Below are 19,482 nucleotides of genomic sequence, written 5' to 3'. Positions count from 1 at the left end.
CAGCTAGTTGCCTGTATTGGAACCAAGAGTAAATAATATTTTCTTGTGCTAACTCTTCCCGTGATTTTAACTGCCAGTTTTGTCCATCCCACCTAAGTAACTGTCTATAAGACACCATGTCCATTTTAGCACCTCTTTTTATTCCTTCTATCGCATGCCAAGGTATAGCCCATAATGGTACTTTAAAATCACTTTATAATATTTTCTCCAAGTCCTAAGTAAAGAAATTCTTAAAATATGAGATTTAAAAACCCAATCCATCTTTTTGTTAAATATTAAATAGGCATGCCACCCAAAAAGTAAATCCCATCCCTCAAGATAAAGTATCTCCGGATTTGTCAAATTTACCCAACCACTAATTAGTGTTAAAACCACCGCATCATAATATAGTTTCAAATTCGGTACCTTGAGTCCACCCCTCTCACGGAAGTCTTGCATAATTTTAAACTTAACCCTTGGCTTTTTCCCTGCCCAAATAAATTTATTAAGACATTTCTGCCATTCATTTAGATTAATCTCATTCTTCAAAATCGGTAACATTTGAAACAAAAAGAGAAACTTGGGTAGAATATTCATTTTTATCACTGCAATTCTTCCCATGAGGGATAATTGCAACTTCTCCCAATTCTTCAAATCATTCTGTACCCTAACCCACAACCTTTCATAGTTATTTTTAAATAGTTTTGCATTAGAAACAGATAGCATCACCCCCAAATATTTAACCTTATTAACAATTTCAAAACCCGTCGAGTTAGCCAGAGTCTGCTTCTCCTGACTAGTCATATTTTTAGGTAGAATTTTAGTCTTATTAACATTAATCTTAAAACCCGAGACCAAACCATAATAATGAATCAACTGTAATAGCTTTACTGCAGAATGAATAGGTTGCGACAAAGTAACAACCAAGTCATCCGCAAAGGCTCTTAACTTATATTCTTTTTTGTTGACTTCTATTCCTTTAATTTCCTGCGACTCTCGAATTTTAATCAACAATATTTCCAATGTTAAAACAAACAACAGTGGTGACACCCCTGCCTAGTACCTTTCTCTATTGTAAAAACCTCTGACAGACCTCCATTAACAATAAGTTGCGCCGTTTGTTTTTGATATATTACCGTAAGAGCTTGTAATATCTTTTCACCAAAATTCATCTCTTCCATTACTCTTAACATGAAATGCCAATTCAATTGATCGAATGCTTTTTCGGTATCCAAAAATATCAGCCCTGCAGAGACTTGGTTGTTCTTATCTAAATATTCTAATACATTAATGATTTGTCTAACATTATTTTCCATATACCTTCCAGTTATAAACCCAGATTGATCTTTATGCACAAGGTAAGGCACAACCCTCATAAACCTGTTTACCAAAATTTTAACAAATATCTTATAATCCACATTTAAAAGAGATATGGGCCTGTAATTCTTTGGTAAAGTAAGATCTTGATCCTCCTTTGGAATCAATGATATAAAAGCACTACGCCATGAAGGAGGGATCTCTGAACCCTGTAAAATACCATTAAAAAGATCACCTAATGGTTGGATCATCTCCTCCATTAAAGCTTTATAATAAACAGCTGTTAACCCATCCGTACCTGGTGCTTTCCCTGATTTCAATTGTTGGATTGCTGACGCAATTTCCTCCTTAGTAATTATCCCATTAATTTCATGTTTCTGATCCTCTGTCAATCTAGGGAAATTAACCTCACTTAAATATTTATTTATATCTAAAATTTGCACATTAGTAGATTTATATAACTTTTGATAATAGTCCAAAAAGGATTTCTTGATCCATTCCTTCTGAGAAACTAATTTACCCTTATAGTTTATTTTCTCTATTATTCTCTGTCTCTGTTTCTTTCTTAATTGATAAGCCAACCATCTCCCTGGCTTATTAGCATTACAAAATGTATTTTGTTTCATAAACAACAAATTAGTTGCAGCTTGATCTGCTAACAACATATTAAATTGTGACCTTAGTAACTTTATAGATTCTTTAATACTTTCATCAGAAGGATTTAAAATCAAGGACTTTTCTTTTAATTTAATTTCATCTTCCAATTCTTTACGTTTCTGAGTCTGCTTTCGCTTATAACAATTATTCATTTTTATCAAAACACCACGCATAAATGCTTTACCTGCATCCCATACCATTGAGATTGAAGTCCCCTTATACATATTCAAAACAAAATAATCCTTTAAACACTCCTTTAACTTTTGAACATTCTTCTCTTGTCTAAACAAATTTTCATTCACTCTCCAGGATCTTCTCTCCTCTTTTTCTTGAGTCAACTCCAGCCAAACTGGACTATGATCCGTCAACGATCTAGGAAAAATCTTTACATTCTTTACTCTATTATACAAGTCCGTTGTAATAAAAAAAAATCAATTCTTGAAAAGGATTGGTGTCTATCAGAAAAAAAAGTGAAATATCTCTCCTCTTGGTTACATTCCCGCCAATAGTCCCTTAATTCCCAGTCCTCCTTCATATCAAAAAAGGCTTTAGGTAATTTTGCTTGTTTAAAAAAAGGAGAAAAACCTTTCTTATCCCTTTGTATATCTAAGACACCATTCCAGTCACCCATTAATACCACGGATCAATAGTCCAGCAATGTTATTTTTTGATGTAACAACTTATAAAATTGTTCCTGTTGCTGATTTGGTGCATAAAGTCCCACTATAAGTACTTTCTTACCATATAAACCAAGTTCAATCATCACATATCTTCCCTGGGGATCTGATTCCACCAGACAAGCTGGTAGATTTTGTTTAACATAAATAACAACTCCCCCCTTTTTCCCAGGAGCAGAAGATACAAAGTGAGATCCCAAATGAGCATTAACTAAATATTTCTGATCCTTAAGTAAAATATGAGTTTCCTGTAAGCAAATAACATCATTGTTATGTTGCTTCAAATAGTAAAAGATTTTTTTCCTTTTCTGTGGAGAATTCAATCCATTAACATTCCAGGTCAGAAACTTTGCCATCACTCTTGGTCCGCAGCCTGGAGAAGACACCTTCGAGATCTGCCATTGCTGCATGTGTTGCATAACTCTTGGGTCTTGCTCCTCCCACCGGCGATGATGCACTTTCAGAAAAAGTTTCTTTAGCCTCTTTCTTATGTTGCTCCTTCTCTTTACGTCTATAAGCTGCACGAGTCATTCTCTGCTCTTTAACCTCCGTTTGGCGTTGCCATTCAGCTTGCAGCATCCCAGCAGAAACCAAACCTAATGCCTCAGATTGCTGCTCCGCCTCTTTACCACTCAAAGATTTCTGAACAGGTAAAATTGAGCCTGCACCCAGGACCGTATTATAAAAGTCTCTAGCTTTATCAACCGTATTCAATCTGTAACGTGTCCCCGCATGGCTCAAAACAATACCCATCGGGATTTCCCATCTAAATGGCATCAATCTAGCTTTAAGCTCATTAGCTAGGAAGGCAAAATCTTTCCTGCTTCTTAGAATTTTTGATGGGATTTCCTTTAAGATGATGACATCTTGGGCAGCAATCTGGAATCTTTTATTATAAAAAGCCTGTATAATCTCATTACGCAGAGACTTCTTTGTAAAATAAATCACCACATCTCTAGGCAAATTCTTCTGCTTAGCAATCCAAGAGTTAAGTCTATAGATTTTTTCCACTTCTCTGCGTAATTCTCCTTTATCCATATTCAAAACCACAGCTAAATCAGTAAGGACCACCTCCATCAAATCTTGATTCATATCTTCCTTGAGGCCTCTGATCCTCAAGGCATACTCCATCTGTCTGTACTGAAACATCAAAATATCTTCTTGTGAAGTCTCCACCTTCCTTTCCACCTTATCACCAAAAGAATCAACTTTATCTTCAACTTCCTCCAGTCTTGCATCCAGCTTCACCACCACTGTAGCCAGGCCTGAGACTGCTGCAAGTATATCTTGTCGCAAAATGTTGTTATTATCTTCCATTTGATCCTTTATCCCACTTATCTCTTCTTTAAAGTCAGATTTAATGTCTGATTTAATCTGTATAGCAAATTGCTTCATTTCCTCTCTCATTTGAGCTACAGCATCTCCCATTATGCCTCTAGCCTCTTGTGCTGAAAATCCTGGCAAAGGAGGGGAGGGTGGTGGCTGAGCCGGTGGTGCATGTTTAGATTGTTGTTGTGGTTGTGCAGTAGAGGTTATAGGAGAAGAAACCACCTTGGATGTTGTAGAAGGCAGCTGTCTCTTTGAAGCCATTTTAAATAACCCAGTTCTCACTTCCCTTTCCCCCAAGAAAAAAAAGGAGGGGGAGAGAGAGAAAAAAAGTTTTTTTTTCTTTTAAAAGAGACAGCAAAGGCACTATAATCCTTAGAAATCCAGAGAGAAAAATAAAAAAAAAAGTCAAAAAAAGGAATTCAATACCAAAAGCAAAAGCAAAATAGTCCTTAAAGAAAAAAAAATGAGACAAAAGACAAGGAAAAATAACTCCGACACTTTCAAAGCGCCATCTTAATTCCTTTCTCCATACTAAAGTCCGTTGTAATAAAAAAAAAGTCAATTCTTGAGAAGGATTGGTGTCTATCTGAGAAGAAGGTAAAGTCTCTCTCCTCTTGATTACATTCCCGCCAATAATCCCTTAGTTCCCAATCCTCCTTCATATCAAAAAAAGCTTTAGGTAGTTTTGCCTGTTTAAAAAGATGAGAAGAACCTTTCTTATCCCTTTGTATATCTAAGACACCATTCCAATCACCCATTAATACCACGGATCTATAGTCCAGTAAAGTTATTTTTTGATATAGCAATCTATAAAATTGTTCCTGTTGCTGATTTGGTGCATAAAGTCCCACTATGAGTATTTTCTTACCATACAAACCAAGTTCAATCATCACATATCTTCCTTGGGGATCTGATTCTACCAGACAAGCTGGTAAGTTTTGCTTCACATAGATAACCACTCCCCCCTTTTTCCCAGGAGCAGAAGATACAAAGTGAAATCCCAGACGGGCATTAACTAGGTATTTCTGATCTTTAAGTAAAATATGAGTTTCCTGTAGACAAATAACATCATTGTTATGTTGCTTCAAATAGTAAAAGATTTTCTTTCTTTTCTGTGGAGAATTCAATCCGTTAACATTCCAGATCAGGAACTTTGCCATCTCCCTTGGCCAGGAGCCTGGAGAAGACTCCCTGGAGATCTGCCATTCCTGCATGTGTTGCAGAACTCTTGGGTCTTGCTCCTCCCACCGGCGATGAAACACTTTCGGAAGAAGATTCTTTAGCCTCTCTCTTGCGTTGCTCCTTCTCCTTACGTCTATAAGCTGCACGGGTCATTCTCTGCTCTTTGACCTCCGTTTGACGTTGCCATTCAGCTTGCAGCATCCCATCAGAAACCAGACCTAGTGCTTCAGATTGCTGCTCCAACTCTTTGCCACTCAGGGATTTCTGAACAGGTGGAGCTGAGCCTGCACCCAGGCCCGTGTTATAGAACTCTTTGGCTTTATCAACCATATTCAACCTATAACGCATCCCCGCATGGCTCAGAACAATACCCATCGGGATCTCCCATCTAAATGGCATCAATCTGACTTTAAGCTCATTAGCTAGAAAAGCAAAATCTTTCCTGCTTCTTAAAATTTTTGATGGGATTTCCTTTAAAATGATGATATCTTGGGCAGCAATCTGGAATCTCTTATTATAAAAAGCTTGTATAATTTCATTACGCAGAGACTTCTTTGTAAAATAAATCATCACATCTCTAGGCAAATTCTTCTGCTTGGCAATCCAAGAGTTAACTCTGTAAATTTTTTCCACTTCTCTGCGTAATTCTCCTTTATCCATATTCAGAGCAACAGCTAAGTCAGTAAGCACCACCTCCATCAGGTCTTGATTCATATCTTCCTTATAAAATAATAACTCTGTTATTTTGTTAGCATGGGGGCCACCACTGAGAAGCTGTCTCTGGGTTCCTTCTCCTTAAACTTTACACAGGGTAGAGACCTTCAGCAGCCCTCCTTTGGATGAGTTCTCTGAGTGGGCTGATTCTGACCAGGAAAGATGATCCTGCAAGTTCAAGGGTGTGAAGTCATGTGATATTTTAGAGGCTAAATGCTGGACCCTGAATCGATCCTGGAAGTGTATCTGTATCAATGCAGTGACCTCACCACAGGTCTAATGCCAATCTTTCCTGTTAGCCTTATGAACCAATTGCAGCTCCTCAGTTATTTTCCATGGCAGCCACTTGTAAAGCATGCTGCAATACAGGTAGACCTCAGCTGATGGCCACCACTGAGGTTGGAATTTCCATTGCTAAGTAAGGTGGTTGTTAAGTGACTTCACCTGACTTTATGACCTTTCTTATCATGGTTGTTAAGTGTATCACAGCAGTTGTTTGTTTATTTATTTGTAAAATTTATTGGCCAACCATCTTAGCTCAAGGTAACTGGGCAGTTTACATGAATCATGTGGCGGTTAATTAGAATATGGCTTACCCCATTGACTTTGCTTGTCAGAAGCCAGCTGGGAAGGTTGCAAAAGGCTATCACGTGACCTTGGGATGCTACTAATGGTCATAAATGCGTGCTGGTTACCAAGCGTCTAAGTTTTGATCAGGTGACTGTGGGGATGCTGCAATGGTCATAAGCGCAAGGACTGATTATAAGTCTTTTTTTTTTCAGTGTCATTGTAACTTTGAACAGTTGCTAAACAAATGATGGTAAGTTGAGGACTTCCTGTAATGTATATGCAAGGTGTTGAGAGCACAAGTCACCATGTGCTTGTTCCTCCTAAAGGAAACCTTCATACTGGCCTTTCTCCTTCAAAATTCAGTGGCAGGTTACATGGCATTGTGGTCACAAAAGGGGACAAGTAGTGAGTTCTTCCTTTCAGTGGGAGCTTGCCTGACCCACAAAGATAGAAGGGCTGTGTCCAAACTGTCTTCAAAGTGTTCCCTTGGGGGCAGGATCTGAGTTAACCAGCATAATTTTCTAAGTCTCACACAGTCATGAGGACATAGGAAAAGCAAAGATTTTTTTTTCCATGTGGACTCTTCTTGATGCATCGAGAGAAAGTCCAAGAAAAATAAATTTAGTGCAAACCTATATACATTCTGATTTGAAAACAGCAGTAATGGAGTGTTTGATAGCTTTCTCTGCCTCTCCTTTTTCTTAAAGAACTCAGAGGATTTTTCCTCCTTGTTTCAGAAAATTACAAAATAGATTATCTGAAAAGAGAAATGTAATTAGAAGCTGAACAAAACAGCTCATCAATAATTCTGTTCCTCTTAATTTCAGGATAAGAACAAAGCAAAATGACTAGTCATACAAATGCTGGACCACCTGGAGGGGATGTATTAATTTAGCCATTTCATATGTCCATTTGTACTTCCTGCCCCCCCCCCCAAAACCATGGTCCTTGTTATGCAGAGCTGATGCTAAGCCTTGAAATCTATTCTGTTGCCAAGAATTTCCTTTTAAATTTGTGTGATGCTTTGGGTATAATTTCATAAACCAAGTGTTGAAAGAAAAATCTTCATTAGGGTCCAGTCCAAGCTGGGAATAAACAAAATGGAGACTACTTTAGAAAGAAAGTTGTAGTTTATTGAAGAGCAGAACCATAAGACATGTGGCTCTGGAGCAGCTGATTACATGTTGCTGGGAGTGTTGGGATGTTATACCTTCTTGGGCTTTTGTGTTGGAGTTGTTCTGTTCCTGTGCTTTGTATTTCCTGTGTCATGTACTTTGACCTGAGTCTGAGTGTGCCCTTTTTGTATTCTAATGATGGTAGGTTAATCCTATTATGTCCTAAAGGTCATGTCCCGCTTTCCTGTGGCTGGGGCTGATGGCTATGTCCTGTGTTATATAGGTGAGGGGTTGCTGGTTCTAATCTTATCACTCTGCTATTGTAAGCTATCAGTTTTGCTCCAAGGGATTTCAAAAGATCCTGTCTTGAATGGGTTTCTGCAGGCAGTATATGCTCATGAATGGGACCTCAGACTTTCTGAATGAGATTATCAAATCTGAATTTCTACAGACCTGGCCTCTGCCTAGTTTCTGCTTGGGGCTATTAAGAAAAACTGGGCCTGTTTTTCTGCCTTTAAGATCCTTTGGGAAATAAAATATTCTGCCTTTTTAATATTCCCCCAAATATTTCTTTCTCTGGGGGGGGGGTCTTCCTACACAAGCATTCTGTCATCTTTTGAATTTATTCAAGCCACAACTCTTGTCAATGTCTCTTACAGCTTTCCATAAGGCCCAGCAGAGATATTCATTCTGCAACCTCCAGAATTTCCAGCCAGCATTGATTGCAACATCAAGAATATCATAACTAGAAGGCTTTAGGTTGGGGACAGATGGTTAGCAAAATATTTATTTTCTCCTCTTAAAGTAAAGGTTAAAAATGAGGAAGAAGGGAAGTGCAAAAGGCACAAGATAGTCCTTTTCCAAAATACAGAATGCATAAATAATAGAGCCAATGAATGCCTACAGATTGAGTTCTGGAATGCAAAACTACTGTTGACCTGTCTGATAATTTAACGGGAAAAGTGTTACCAAAAATTATGTAGGTTAGTGAGGGCTCTTTTTTAATGAGCGGCTGCCTGTGGTACAATTTTTGTAGGTGAGATTGTTCTTCTATGAAAGCCAAAAATCAGGAGGAGTTCGTTATAGGCAGTCCTTGTCTTGAGCCCAAAATTTCTGTTGCTGAGACATTTGACAAGTGAATTTTGCCCTTTCTTGCCACAGTTGTTAAGTGAATCACTGCAGTTGTTAAGTTAGTAAGACAGTCGTTAAGTGAATTTGGCTTCCCCATTGATTTTGCTTATCAGAATTTTGTTTGTCACAAAAGATGATTATATGACTTCTAGACACTGCAACCATCATAAATCTGAGTCAGTGGCCAAGCATCTGAATTTTGATCACATGGCCCTGGGAACGCTGCAACAGTCGTTAAGTGTGGAAAACAGTCATAAATCACTTTTTTCAGTGCTGTTGTAACTTCAAACGGTCACTAAATGAACTGTTGTAAGTTGAGGACTATTACCTTTTCAGACTAACACATTTTATTAAAAGATTTACATGTTTATAATATCTTTCCATTAAAAGGGATAAATTTGAATGATCTATGTGTGCATCAACAGAGACAGAGATTGTTATGTCCTGAGCCTTGCAAGCGGGCTCGGGGCGTTGCAGGCGGTCCCGGGCAGGTGCAAGCTGCCCAGAACCAGACAGGCTGTCGCCAGTGCTTGTGCGCATGCACATGTGCTGGCGCGCGAAAAGTAACACATTGACCCTGGAAAGTCCTATAAAAGGAGGCTGCGAGTTGTGGGCTTTTGCCGCCATATTCCAATGTAAGCTGAACTGAAGAATAAAGGTTTCCTGAGAACTACAACTGCTTCTCGTGCCTTACCATTTTGCGATGGACTCAACACTGGCGACGAAGGTGGGATTGCCTTACATCGGAAAAGAGAAGATGTAAGCTTACCCGAGTGAGTCCGGAGCGGCAGGAACGGCGTTGACTCGGCAGCTACTCGCCAATCCAGCATGCATTCGGGGGTAGGCTGGCTGATAGACCCTTCCTGATACGAAATGGCGAAGATTGGAAGACTTTTGGAATTTGACGTCTCACATCCAGAGAGGTGGGAGTCCTACACAGCCAGGGTGGAAAACTACCTCAAGGTGAACCAGGTGAGGGAAGAGAGCTTGAAGGCTGCCACCCTGCTGTGCGTCTGCGGTCAAGACGCATTCGAAATTGCGGAGAACCTCGCAGCACCTGTTCCTTTAGAGTCTGTCAGCTACGCAGATCTAAAGAAGTTATTGAAGGAGCACTTCCAACCTAAGATGTCCGTCATCGCATGGCGCCACACCTTCGAACAGAGGGATCAACGACCCGGAGAATCGGCCAAGGAGTACATCGCCGCACTGAGGAAAGCCGCCAAACATTGCGAGTTCAAGGACCTCGAAGAACGACTGAGAGACAGATTTGTATGCGGGCTAAGGCATCGAGAGTTGCAACAGAGACTTTTCGCCAAGGAAGACTTGTCATTCCAAGATGCCTTGAGAGAGGTCACCGCAGAAGAGGCAGCGGGCGGCGCCATCAAGAACATGCGGCCGATCAGAAACAGTCCAGATGCTGCATCTGTGCACCAGGAAGAAGTCCAAAGAAACTCCGAGGAGGATCCGGACAAGGAAGTGGACCGTCTCCACCCCACAAAGGAAGGAAAACCAAGAGGAAGCTCTTCAGCTCTCCCCAAGTGCATCGGTTGTGGAGGTCGCCACAAGAGAACCGACTGCAAGTTCCGCTCCGCTATCTGCAGGGCGTGCGGAAAACAAGGACACATTGCAGCTGTGTGCCTGGGCCGTCAGAAGGTACAACCTCAGGAAGAATTGCGCCTGAAAGGTACCAGGGTCCCAGCCAGAATAGGGTGGGGTTTTGCGCTTCGCGAAGAAGCATCTACAGGACAGGCACACACAAGCCCATTAAGAAAAAGCTGTCACTTAAAGTGAAGCTACAAGGGGTTCCATTAACTATGGAACTGGACACGGGGTCTGCACTTTCGATCATTTCTATGCACACTTTTAGGAAGATCTGTTCCGGTAGTGGAACTCAGGCCAAGCTGAGGCCTTCTGATATTGTGTTAACAGACTTTCAAAACTCCAGAGTGTGTGTTAAGGGGGAGGCCACCCTTAACGTACAGTATAAGGATTTTGAAGGTCCACTAGACATATTAGTAGTAGGGGGTGAACGAACGAGTCTCATAGGACTCGATTGGTTTGAGGCCTTGGGAATACACGTCACAGGGCTCAACAGCCTACAAACACTCGACCTACAGGAAGTCTGCAAAGAATTTGCAGATGTTTTCAGCCCCCAGCTGGGCACGTTCAAAGGACCTCCTGTGTCCTTAAAGCTAGACCCCACCGTCACTCCCATTAGAATTAAAGCAAGAAGGGTCCCTTTTGCTTTAAAGAGTAAAATTGACACTGAATTGGATAAACTGATCCAACAGGGAATTCTAGAACCAGTTGACTCCAGTCCATGGGAGACCCCCATTGTCACGCCTCTTAAGGCAAATGGGGACATTCGCATCTGTGCTGATTACAAATGCACTCTAAATAAGGCATTGCAGCAACATGCCTATCCTCTTCCTGTTTCCCTGGCCTCCCTCAAGGGGGGCCGCGTTTTTGCAAAGCTTGACCTAGCTCAAGCATATCAACAGCTGCCTGTTGATGATGACGCTGCTATAGCTCAGACTATTGTGACCCACAGAGGGGCTTTCAAGGTAAAGAGACTTCAATTTGGAGTAAATGTCGCTCCTGGGATTTTCCAAAGCGTAATGGAAAACACACTACGGGGTATACCAGGGGTTTGCCCCTATTTTGATGATGTCTTAATTGCAGGAGACTCCACACACATTCTAGCTGAAAGGCTAAGGGCTGTCCTATTAAGGTTCAGGAAAACGGGACTCAAACTCAAGAAGGACAAATGTAAAATTGGGGTGCCTTCTACTGAGTTTCTGGGGTTCAAAATTGATGCTGCTGGGATTCATCCTGCTGAATCCAAACTAAAAGCCATTATGCAAGCCCCTAGGCCAAAGTCTAAGGCCGAACTACAGGCTTTTCTGGGCCTTCTGAATTTCTACAATTCCTTTCTTCCACACAAGGCTAGTGTAGCTGAGCCTCTTCACAGGCTATTAGGTAAACAGGCAGTATGGCAGTGGTCACAAACTCATGAGGCTAGTTTCAATGAGGTCAAGGCCTTGCTCACTTTTAACAGTGTACTTGCTCACTTCAATGAGTCCCTTCCTGTGTGCATCACTTGTGATGTTTCCCCTTATGGGGTGGGTGCTGTACTGAGCCACCTCAGGGCTGATGGAACTCAGGTTCCTGTTGCATATTACTCCAGAACATTGTCTTCAGCTGAGCGCACTTATGCTCAAATAGACAGGGAGGCCTTAGCTGTTGTTGCTGGAATTAAAAAATTCCATGATTTTTTATATGGTAGGCATTTCACGGTCTTCACTGACCATAAGCCTTTGTTGGGACTGTTTACCACACGTAAACAAACTCCCCAAATCATCTCCCCCAGGATGCTGAGGTGGTCTATCTTCTTGTCTGCATATGATTTTTCCCTACTTCACAAGCCTGGGAAGGAAATGGGCCATGCTGATGGCCTCAGTAGATTACCCCTGCCGGTAATAGAGGCTGACCCTGCGCCAGCCATCAATACTCTCTCCATTCAAGCCTTGCCCGAGTCCCCCCTGAGCACCAAGGATGTAGCCGCTGAATCAGGCACAGATCACACACTTTCACGTGTCCTTTCCTGGGTTTTGTCTGGATGGCCTGAGCACTGTCCTAGTCCTGAGTTTCAGAGTTTCTGGTCTAAAAGGAACGAGTTGTCCACCTCTCAGGGTTGTCTGCTTTGGGGAAGCAGAGTTGTCATTCCTACCTCAATGAGGACTAGGGTCCTAGATTCCCTCCATGAGAGTCATCCTGGCATTGTACGCATGAAGGCTCTTGCACACAGCCACTTGTGGTGGCCAGGTGTAGACAAAGACATAGAAGCTAAGGTGCATGCTTGCCACCTTTGTCAACGCTCACGCTCTGAAATGCCCCAAGCCCCTGTGCATAGATGGGAGGAAACACAGTCTCCATGGTCTAGGGTGCACATTGACTACGCTGGGCCCTTTCAGGGTCAATTCTTCTTGGTCCTCGTTGACAGCCATTCAAAATGGCTTGAGGTTGTACCTGTCTCTTCCACCACCACTGCAAAGACTATTCAGGTACTGAGGGGGATTTTTGCTGCACACGGGCTCCCAGACGCCATTGTGTCTGACAACGGCCCTCAATTCACCTCCTCTGAATTCCAAGCTTTCTTGCAGGCTAACATGATTCATCATGCCACCTCTGCACCCTTCCACCCGTCCACCAACGGTATGGCTGAACGCATGGTGCGCATCACCAAGGACGCCTTGAAGAAACTCACCTACGGAGACTGGCATCACAGGTTGGCTGACTTCCTCCTTTCTTATCGCACCACACCGTCCACTTCTACAGGGAGAAGCCCAGCTGAACTTCGTTGGGGGCGCAAACTGACTACCAAGCTTGACCGGTTGCATCCGGACAGACTGCCTCCTTCTGTCTCACACCCCAGGGCACTAGGCAACTACTTATGGGTGCCCCGGTTTGGACTTGTAATTACGGGCCTGGTCATACATGGGTCCCCGCATCTATATCCAGGGTCACAGGTCCTTTATCCTATGAGGTATCCCTGGACAACGGTCGTGTCCTGCGTCGGCACATTGACCAACTTCGCCCTAGACGGGACCTTCCCGCTGAGACTCCTGGGTCTTTTCCAGGGGGGAGGGGGAGCCCTTTGGGCAAAGGGAGGGGCATGGAATGATGCCCATTATCAATGGGGAAGCCACAATCAGCCCATCCCGAGATTCCGCAATTGCTCCCAACAGGAAGTCAGGGAGCCCAACTAGAACCTAGGCATCAATGCCTACTCCAGCCAGGGAGTCACCCCGGGGGCATGATCACTTCTCACCCGCATCACCCAGTACTCCAGTCAGAGAGAATACCCGGGAGCATCCCAGCAATCCATTCCCTGCAAGAAAGCTGGCACACACTCCTCCTAGTTGGCCTGACTTCAACCCTATCCCTAGAAGGGGGCAAACACATAGGGAGGTGGTCAAGGAACCAAATCCTGACTACAACACCTCTGACTACACTCAGGGGACAACTGAGTTTAGGGACAGTACTGAAACCCACACAAGCCCGGACACAGAACGGGATTCAGGGGATAGACAGCCTCCTGACAGGTCTTGGATGGACCTAGGAGGTTCTACAGAAACGCCCAACAGTGACAGTCACTTAGAAGGGCCAGAGAGCCTACAGCTAGGCGGGACAACCAGGTCACACACTGGAAGAAGCCCTGGCCTGACGAGCCCGGTGGGCAAGCAAGCAGGCCAGGCATTGGAGCACAGTCCTTGGGAGTCACCAAGGCATAACAAGGGGAACAGACACACATCCCCCCTCAGTCAGGGGATACCTGTCAGACACCCAGAGCTTAGGAGGTCACAGAGAGCAAGGAAATCTCCTAAGTACTTAGAGGATTACATAACACTATTGGCTAAACAGAGCCAGTAGAAGGGTAGAAACACTGAGGCAATGGAAACAGGGGAACTCCGAACATGGAGGGGAGCAGAGCATTGTACTAAGAGTGGGTTGTGTATTATTGGCATTGGTCGTAGTTTTAGCCCGGGGGAAAGGGGTGTTATGTCCTGAGCCTTGCAAGCGGGCTCGGGGCGTTGCAGGCGGTCCCGGGCAGGTGCAAGCTGCCCGGGACCAGACAGGCTGTCACCAGTGCTTGTGCGCATGCGCAAGTGCTGGCGCGCGAAAAGTAACACATTGACCCGGGAAAGTCCTATAAAAGGAGGCTGCGAGTTGTGGGCTTTTGCCACCATATTCCAATGTAAGCTGAACTGAAGAATAAAGGTTTCCTGAGAACTACAACTGCTTCTCATGTCTTACCATTTCGCGACGGACTCAACAGAGATCATATATGTGTTCATGCATACCGGCATAAAGCCCACCTCAAAGACTGATTGTATCATTCTGTTATTCTCCGGGTGATGCCTTTTCGCAAAGCTTACATGGTACTTCAACAAAACCTTCAGCCTTTGCAGAGAGCAAACCTAAACTGTTATTAAAATCAGTAGCAGTGAACATTAGCACCAATGCCTCATTTAAAACTTACATTATAATTCAACTTCCCTAATTTTATACATTTGCAGTTGGTTTCCAGAAGCACTGCTTTCTTTGCATCTGGTGGTAAACATTGATCATTTACCAGTGGATTAGAAACCAGCCTCTGTCTTACTCCAGAAAGAGCAGTGAGCTATTTTGCATATCCCGTGACATATCATTGAGCAGATGTATGGCTTCCCCAATGAATTGCTTTGGCAAGTTTTTGCTATTCTATCTCCAAATAAAGATGTTATAACTCCATATGACTACAATACTTAGGGCAAAAACAGATATAATGCTTGATGATCTTTCTGAAGTAAAGTACTGTGGCAGACAGTTGAAATTATTAACTTCATGCCTTTTACAATAAGGTAACCAACTGTCCTCCTTTAGGACAGTCCTCCTTTTGTAAGTTCTGTCCTTCAAAAAATGTCCTCCTTCATGTCCTCCTTTCTGATATTTGAAGACTAATTTGCAGGGCTTTTTTTCCCCTCATAGAATGCTCAGAACGGGCTCCAGCACCTTTTTTTGATGGGTTTTTTTTTCAACTTTTGCATGAGCTGTGCTACTCCCACTATTGGCTTTTGAAAGCCAATAGGAATTGCTGCTGAGCGCACCAAAACACCCGACTGGCAAACTTTGCACATGCAAGTTGTCTGTATTATTGTTGCAATGAATAAAATGTTTCTTTTATTTACAATATTTTTTTCTTCAATTTATTTGTGTCCTCCTTTTCATTGTAAAAAAGTTGGTCACCTTATTTACAACCTCTCTCTAAAATAAGAGGGAAAAATAGCAAGCACCATCTTGGGTGCATTGAGAAACAGAAATATTTTACCAACTATATTTGGGGTGGAGGTCAGAAGCTGAGGGAAGGGAGACTTAATATGTTGCTATGGTAAACATGTGCTGTTTGGAAGGAGGAACCCCTTCCACAGTTTATTGGGTAAATATAGCTGATCTTCTTGTGGACATAATATTCTATTCAGGAGCCCAAATCTGAATGACAAGAGAAAAGGAAAATAAACCAGCCGTGGGCAAATAATCAAGAAAAAGCTTGATGCAGAAAAAGATTTGTTTTACCAGTACATGATGTCTGTATGAAAACTCACATTTCCTGGATTGGAATCTATCAACCTTGGGGAGTTCTGTTTATGATTGCTATAGTTTTATTTTAAAAATAAGGGATTTGTGGCACAATACTGGGGAAAAAAATTACCGCAAAGCAGCTGTTGGAAAGAATTTTATTTCACAGATTATTGCAAAGCCTATAAAGTTTTCTTGCTATAAATAAAGAAGAGCTTAGTCACATTTTCCTTATTCCTTAGTCCCAATTTCTTGGAGGGTGAAGGATGTTCCATCTAGACTCTGATGATAATAAACAAAAGTATAAAAATGTCAAGACAAGTTTGACCCCTGCTGATTAAAGGCACAAAAACATATATTTTTTTCTGTTACTTACAGTAGATACATGGTTTGCAATTGTTTTCTTGATGATTGTAATTAAATGGGTGAACTGATTGTTTCAAAATAGTGTTATATTTCATTTGACAATGGATGATTAACTGCTTCAGTTTTTACTGGTCAACATTGATTTGCTTTGTTCATAGCTCTTAAATTTAGTTTGTCTCTCACTATTTAAATTTAATTAGTTTTTCTACCCATCAAGTTGACAAAGTTTCCCCCCCCCCTTCAAATAAAAGACAGTAGAATCAGCAGAAGGCTTATTTGACATGAGCTGGTAAAGTTCTTCAGCTTTGTTCAGGCTTATTGGCCAAGAGCATAGCAGCTTCGGAGAATTTGTTCAGTATCGACTGTAGATCACTGTTTTTATGCACCAGGAATGCATAGTCATCAGCAAAGAGCGTTTTTGAATGATTATGGAGGCACCTTGTCCATGCATTCAAGCAGCAAAGATCAGAGAGAGAACCATCATTGGTATTTCCAATTGGATACATCATTGTTTAAAGACCGTGTCCTGTCATTCCATTGTGGAGTAATTGAATCACTTCATAAATTTCCTTGGGCATCCATAACATCTCAGGATGGTCCAGAGAGCTTCCCTGTTTACTGTGACAAATTTTATGTATTTATTTATTAAACAAATTTATATGGCCATCCAATTCATACATAGGTGACTCCAGGTGGGTCGCATTTTTTTTAAAAAATCCACCATATAATAAAAACCCATACTCCCCCCCCCTCACTCATGCCTCAATGAAAGCAGAGTAAAGAAAATTGTTCTCCTGGACTTACCTCATGGCAAATATATCTGCTGTACTCTTATGTCTGACAGGTTGCTTTTGTCATGTTCAGCACACCAAATGCCTGAGAAGAAGAGGACATCCCTCCTTGCATCAGTGAAACAGGGAGGGCCCACCTTTCAAAGGTGGAGCATGAAGCAACCTAATACTCAGGGGCAACCTGATGGAGGAGGTGTCAGAATTTGGCATTCTTTACTATGCTAAATGGTTAGCTATTCAGAGCCATCCTCTGCACAATGACACACATTACTTCTTCTGAGTTTGGACCATCTGTTGCTTGCTATATGTTTCAACCACTGTGTGGGCATTTTGCTCGGCTAGAAAGCAGATGCCTAACTGGTTGCTTAGTATTGCCAAAGATGGGAGGACACCTGGATGATGCCTATACAAATACTGTTCTTCAGCTTCTTCCTTGGTTGATCCATGTGATGCAACGATTGCGGTCAAAATGGCATAGGTCTTCAAATACTACTTTTTTTCAGGTCCTAAATGATCTAGCGAACCTATGGCATGCGTGCCAGAGGCGGCACTTGGAGCCCTCTCTGTGGGCACACGTGCCGTTGCCCCAGCCTTGCCTCCTCCTGTGCCCCCCTCCTCACCAGCAGACCCCCTGGCGGAGAGTCGCCCCCAAGCGTGGCCCACACAGAACAGCGCAGCCAAGGACATGGCAGCCAGGCAGCGTAGACAAGACTCTGCCCTCACACCCCATAGTGCACAGTTGGAGTTAATCTGTTTGTGACAAACCAGAATAAAGCAGATCTCTTGTTTGGATCAGAACATGGGATGAAAAAGTATTGACAATTTTAAGCATTGATGACTCTGAGAAAAAGAAATGGCCATCTTAGTCTCCCAATTTAATTCTTTAATTCTTTGTCAGAAAAAGAAATTTGTATATATATATATATATATATATATATATATATATATATATATATATGTAGGTAGGTATTTGGTTGTTCGGGTTTTCTCCCGTGTAAAATTGGAAGTGTCTTGGCGACGTTTCGACGAAGTCTCATTCGTCATCTTCAGGCTGAAGATGACGAATGAGACTTCGTCGAAACGTTGCCAAGACACTTCCAATATGACGCGGGAGAAAACCCGAATAACCAAAGACCTACATACAAACACCCGCGAAAATCTCAGAATATATATATATATATATATATATTTATTTTTAAAATATATTTATATATATAGTCCAAATCTTTTCTATTTCTTTAACCATATTCAAACAAATGTTTCTTTTTTAAGTATTCTCTTTGGTAGGTCCCATCATATATTTTCTTGATTTCCACTTTAGTCTTTTTCCTTTGCCCAGTATTTTTCTTGATCAATGTGTTTTGCTGAGTGGAAAGATTTTTCCATATGTTCAGAAATGTTATTGTAGATATAAAAAGTAAATTAGATGAAGTGTCTTTGTACAGGGCTTCTGCCTTTCCATGTTTGTTGAAAATCTTTTTTTTTTTCTTTCTCTCTGCTTCTCTTATCATTTTGTTTCTCTCCAATGTTCCTGACATCTCTACAATCTATTTTATCCAATCTGTTTTCTTGTCCTCAGATTTATTTTGTAGCCTTATTAAATCATGTTTCCTTGTTTTGTTAAGTTCCATCTTTAAGTCTCTATTCTCAATTTTGTAATCCACTTATCTGTTTTATCTGCTCCTTCTCTGTTGTTGTTTTATGGGAATTTTTTTGTTGCAGAATTAACTTGGAAATAGTTTGATTTATATTTTCAAAATTATTTTGAATTTCTTTGTGGTTTAATATCATTGTTGTTTGAATTAGTTGCAGTATATTATATATCTTCTCCTGTGGAATATTTATGTTTTCTTGATATGTTCTTTCTACATATCTCTGATCCATGATGGCCAAGAATTTGAGTTTTTCTCTTCTTTTCTTTTCTCTGCAAATAGCTTTAGAGTCCTGGTTAAATGGATAATTGTAATCCAAATAGTTCAAAAAAGATTTTTGTAAAAGCTATTCTTTGTTGTTAAAGCTTTGAAGGTCACAGACACAGATTAGCTTTTCCCAGGTTTTGCCAAGTCTTATATGAAAACCACAGTCTTAATATTTTTTAAAATCATAGTCTTCATCCACCACTAGATGTTAGCATCTATTTATATTTCAATTTCCAAAATGAACAATCGTCTTTAGAATGAGAGTTTTAACCATTCAACAATATTAGATTTATCCAGATTTAAGTTTTAAATTTCAAGTTTTATATTTATTTCACTTTCATATATTTTGATCCTCCATAAAAAGATTAATTCGCCATTTCCGTTAGTATAAGAGCGGGGCGGAAATCCCCCTCCTTCCCTTTCGGAGGTATTTTGCTTCTTGGGGATCTTTTCCAGGAAATTAAATATAGAATAGAAAAGAGAAGATCAAATTCCTCACCCAGTTTCAAACACACTGTTCACAGTTGTGCTGGTTAGTACTTTTGGACTTCGGTTGCAAGTAGCTTGAGCTTGGACGATGAAGTATGGCCAGTCTTTCTCCTGTCAGGTTAGAAGA

The sequence above is a fragment of the Crotalus tigris genome, unplaced genomic scaffold (genome assembly GCF_016545835.1).
Source record: "Crotalus tigris isolate CLP2741 ecotype Arizona unplaced genomic scaffold, ASM1654583v1 scf7180000017668.6805642782:7212621, whole genome shotgun sequence".
Lineage (NCBI taxonomy): Eukaryota > Metazoa > Chordata > Lepidosauria > Squamata > Viperidae > Crotalus > Crotalus tigris.
Note: the sequence above shows the minus strand (reverse complement) of the source record.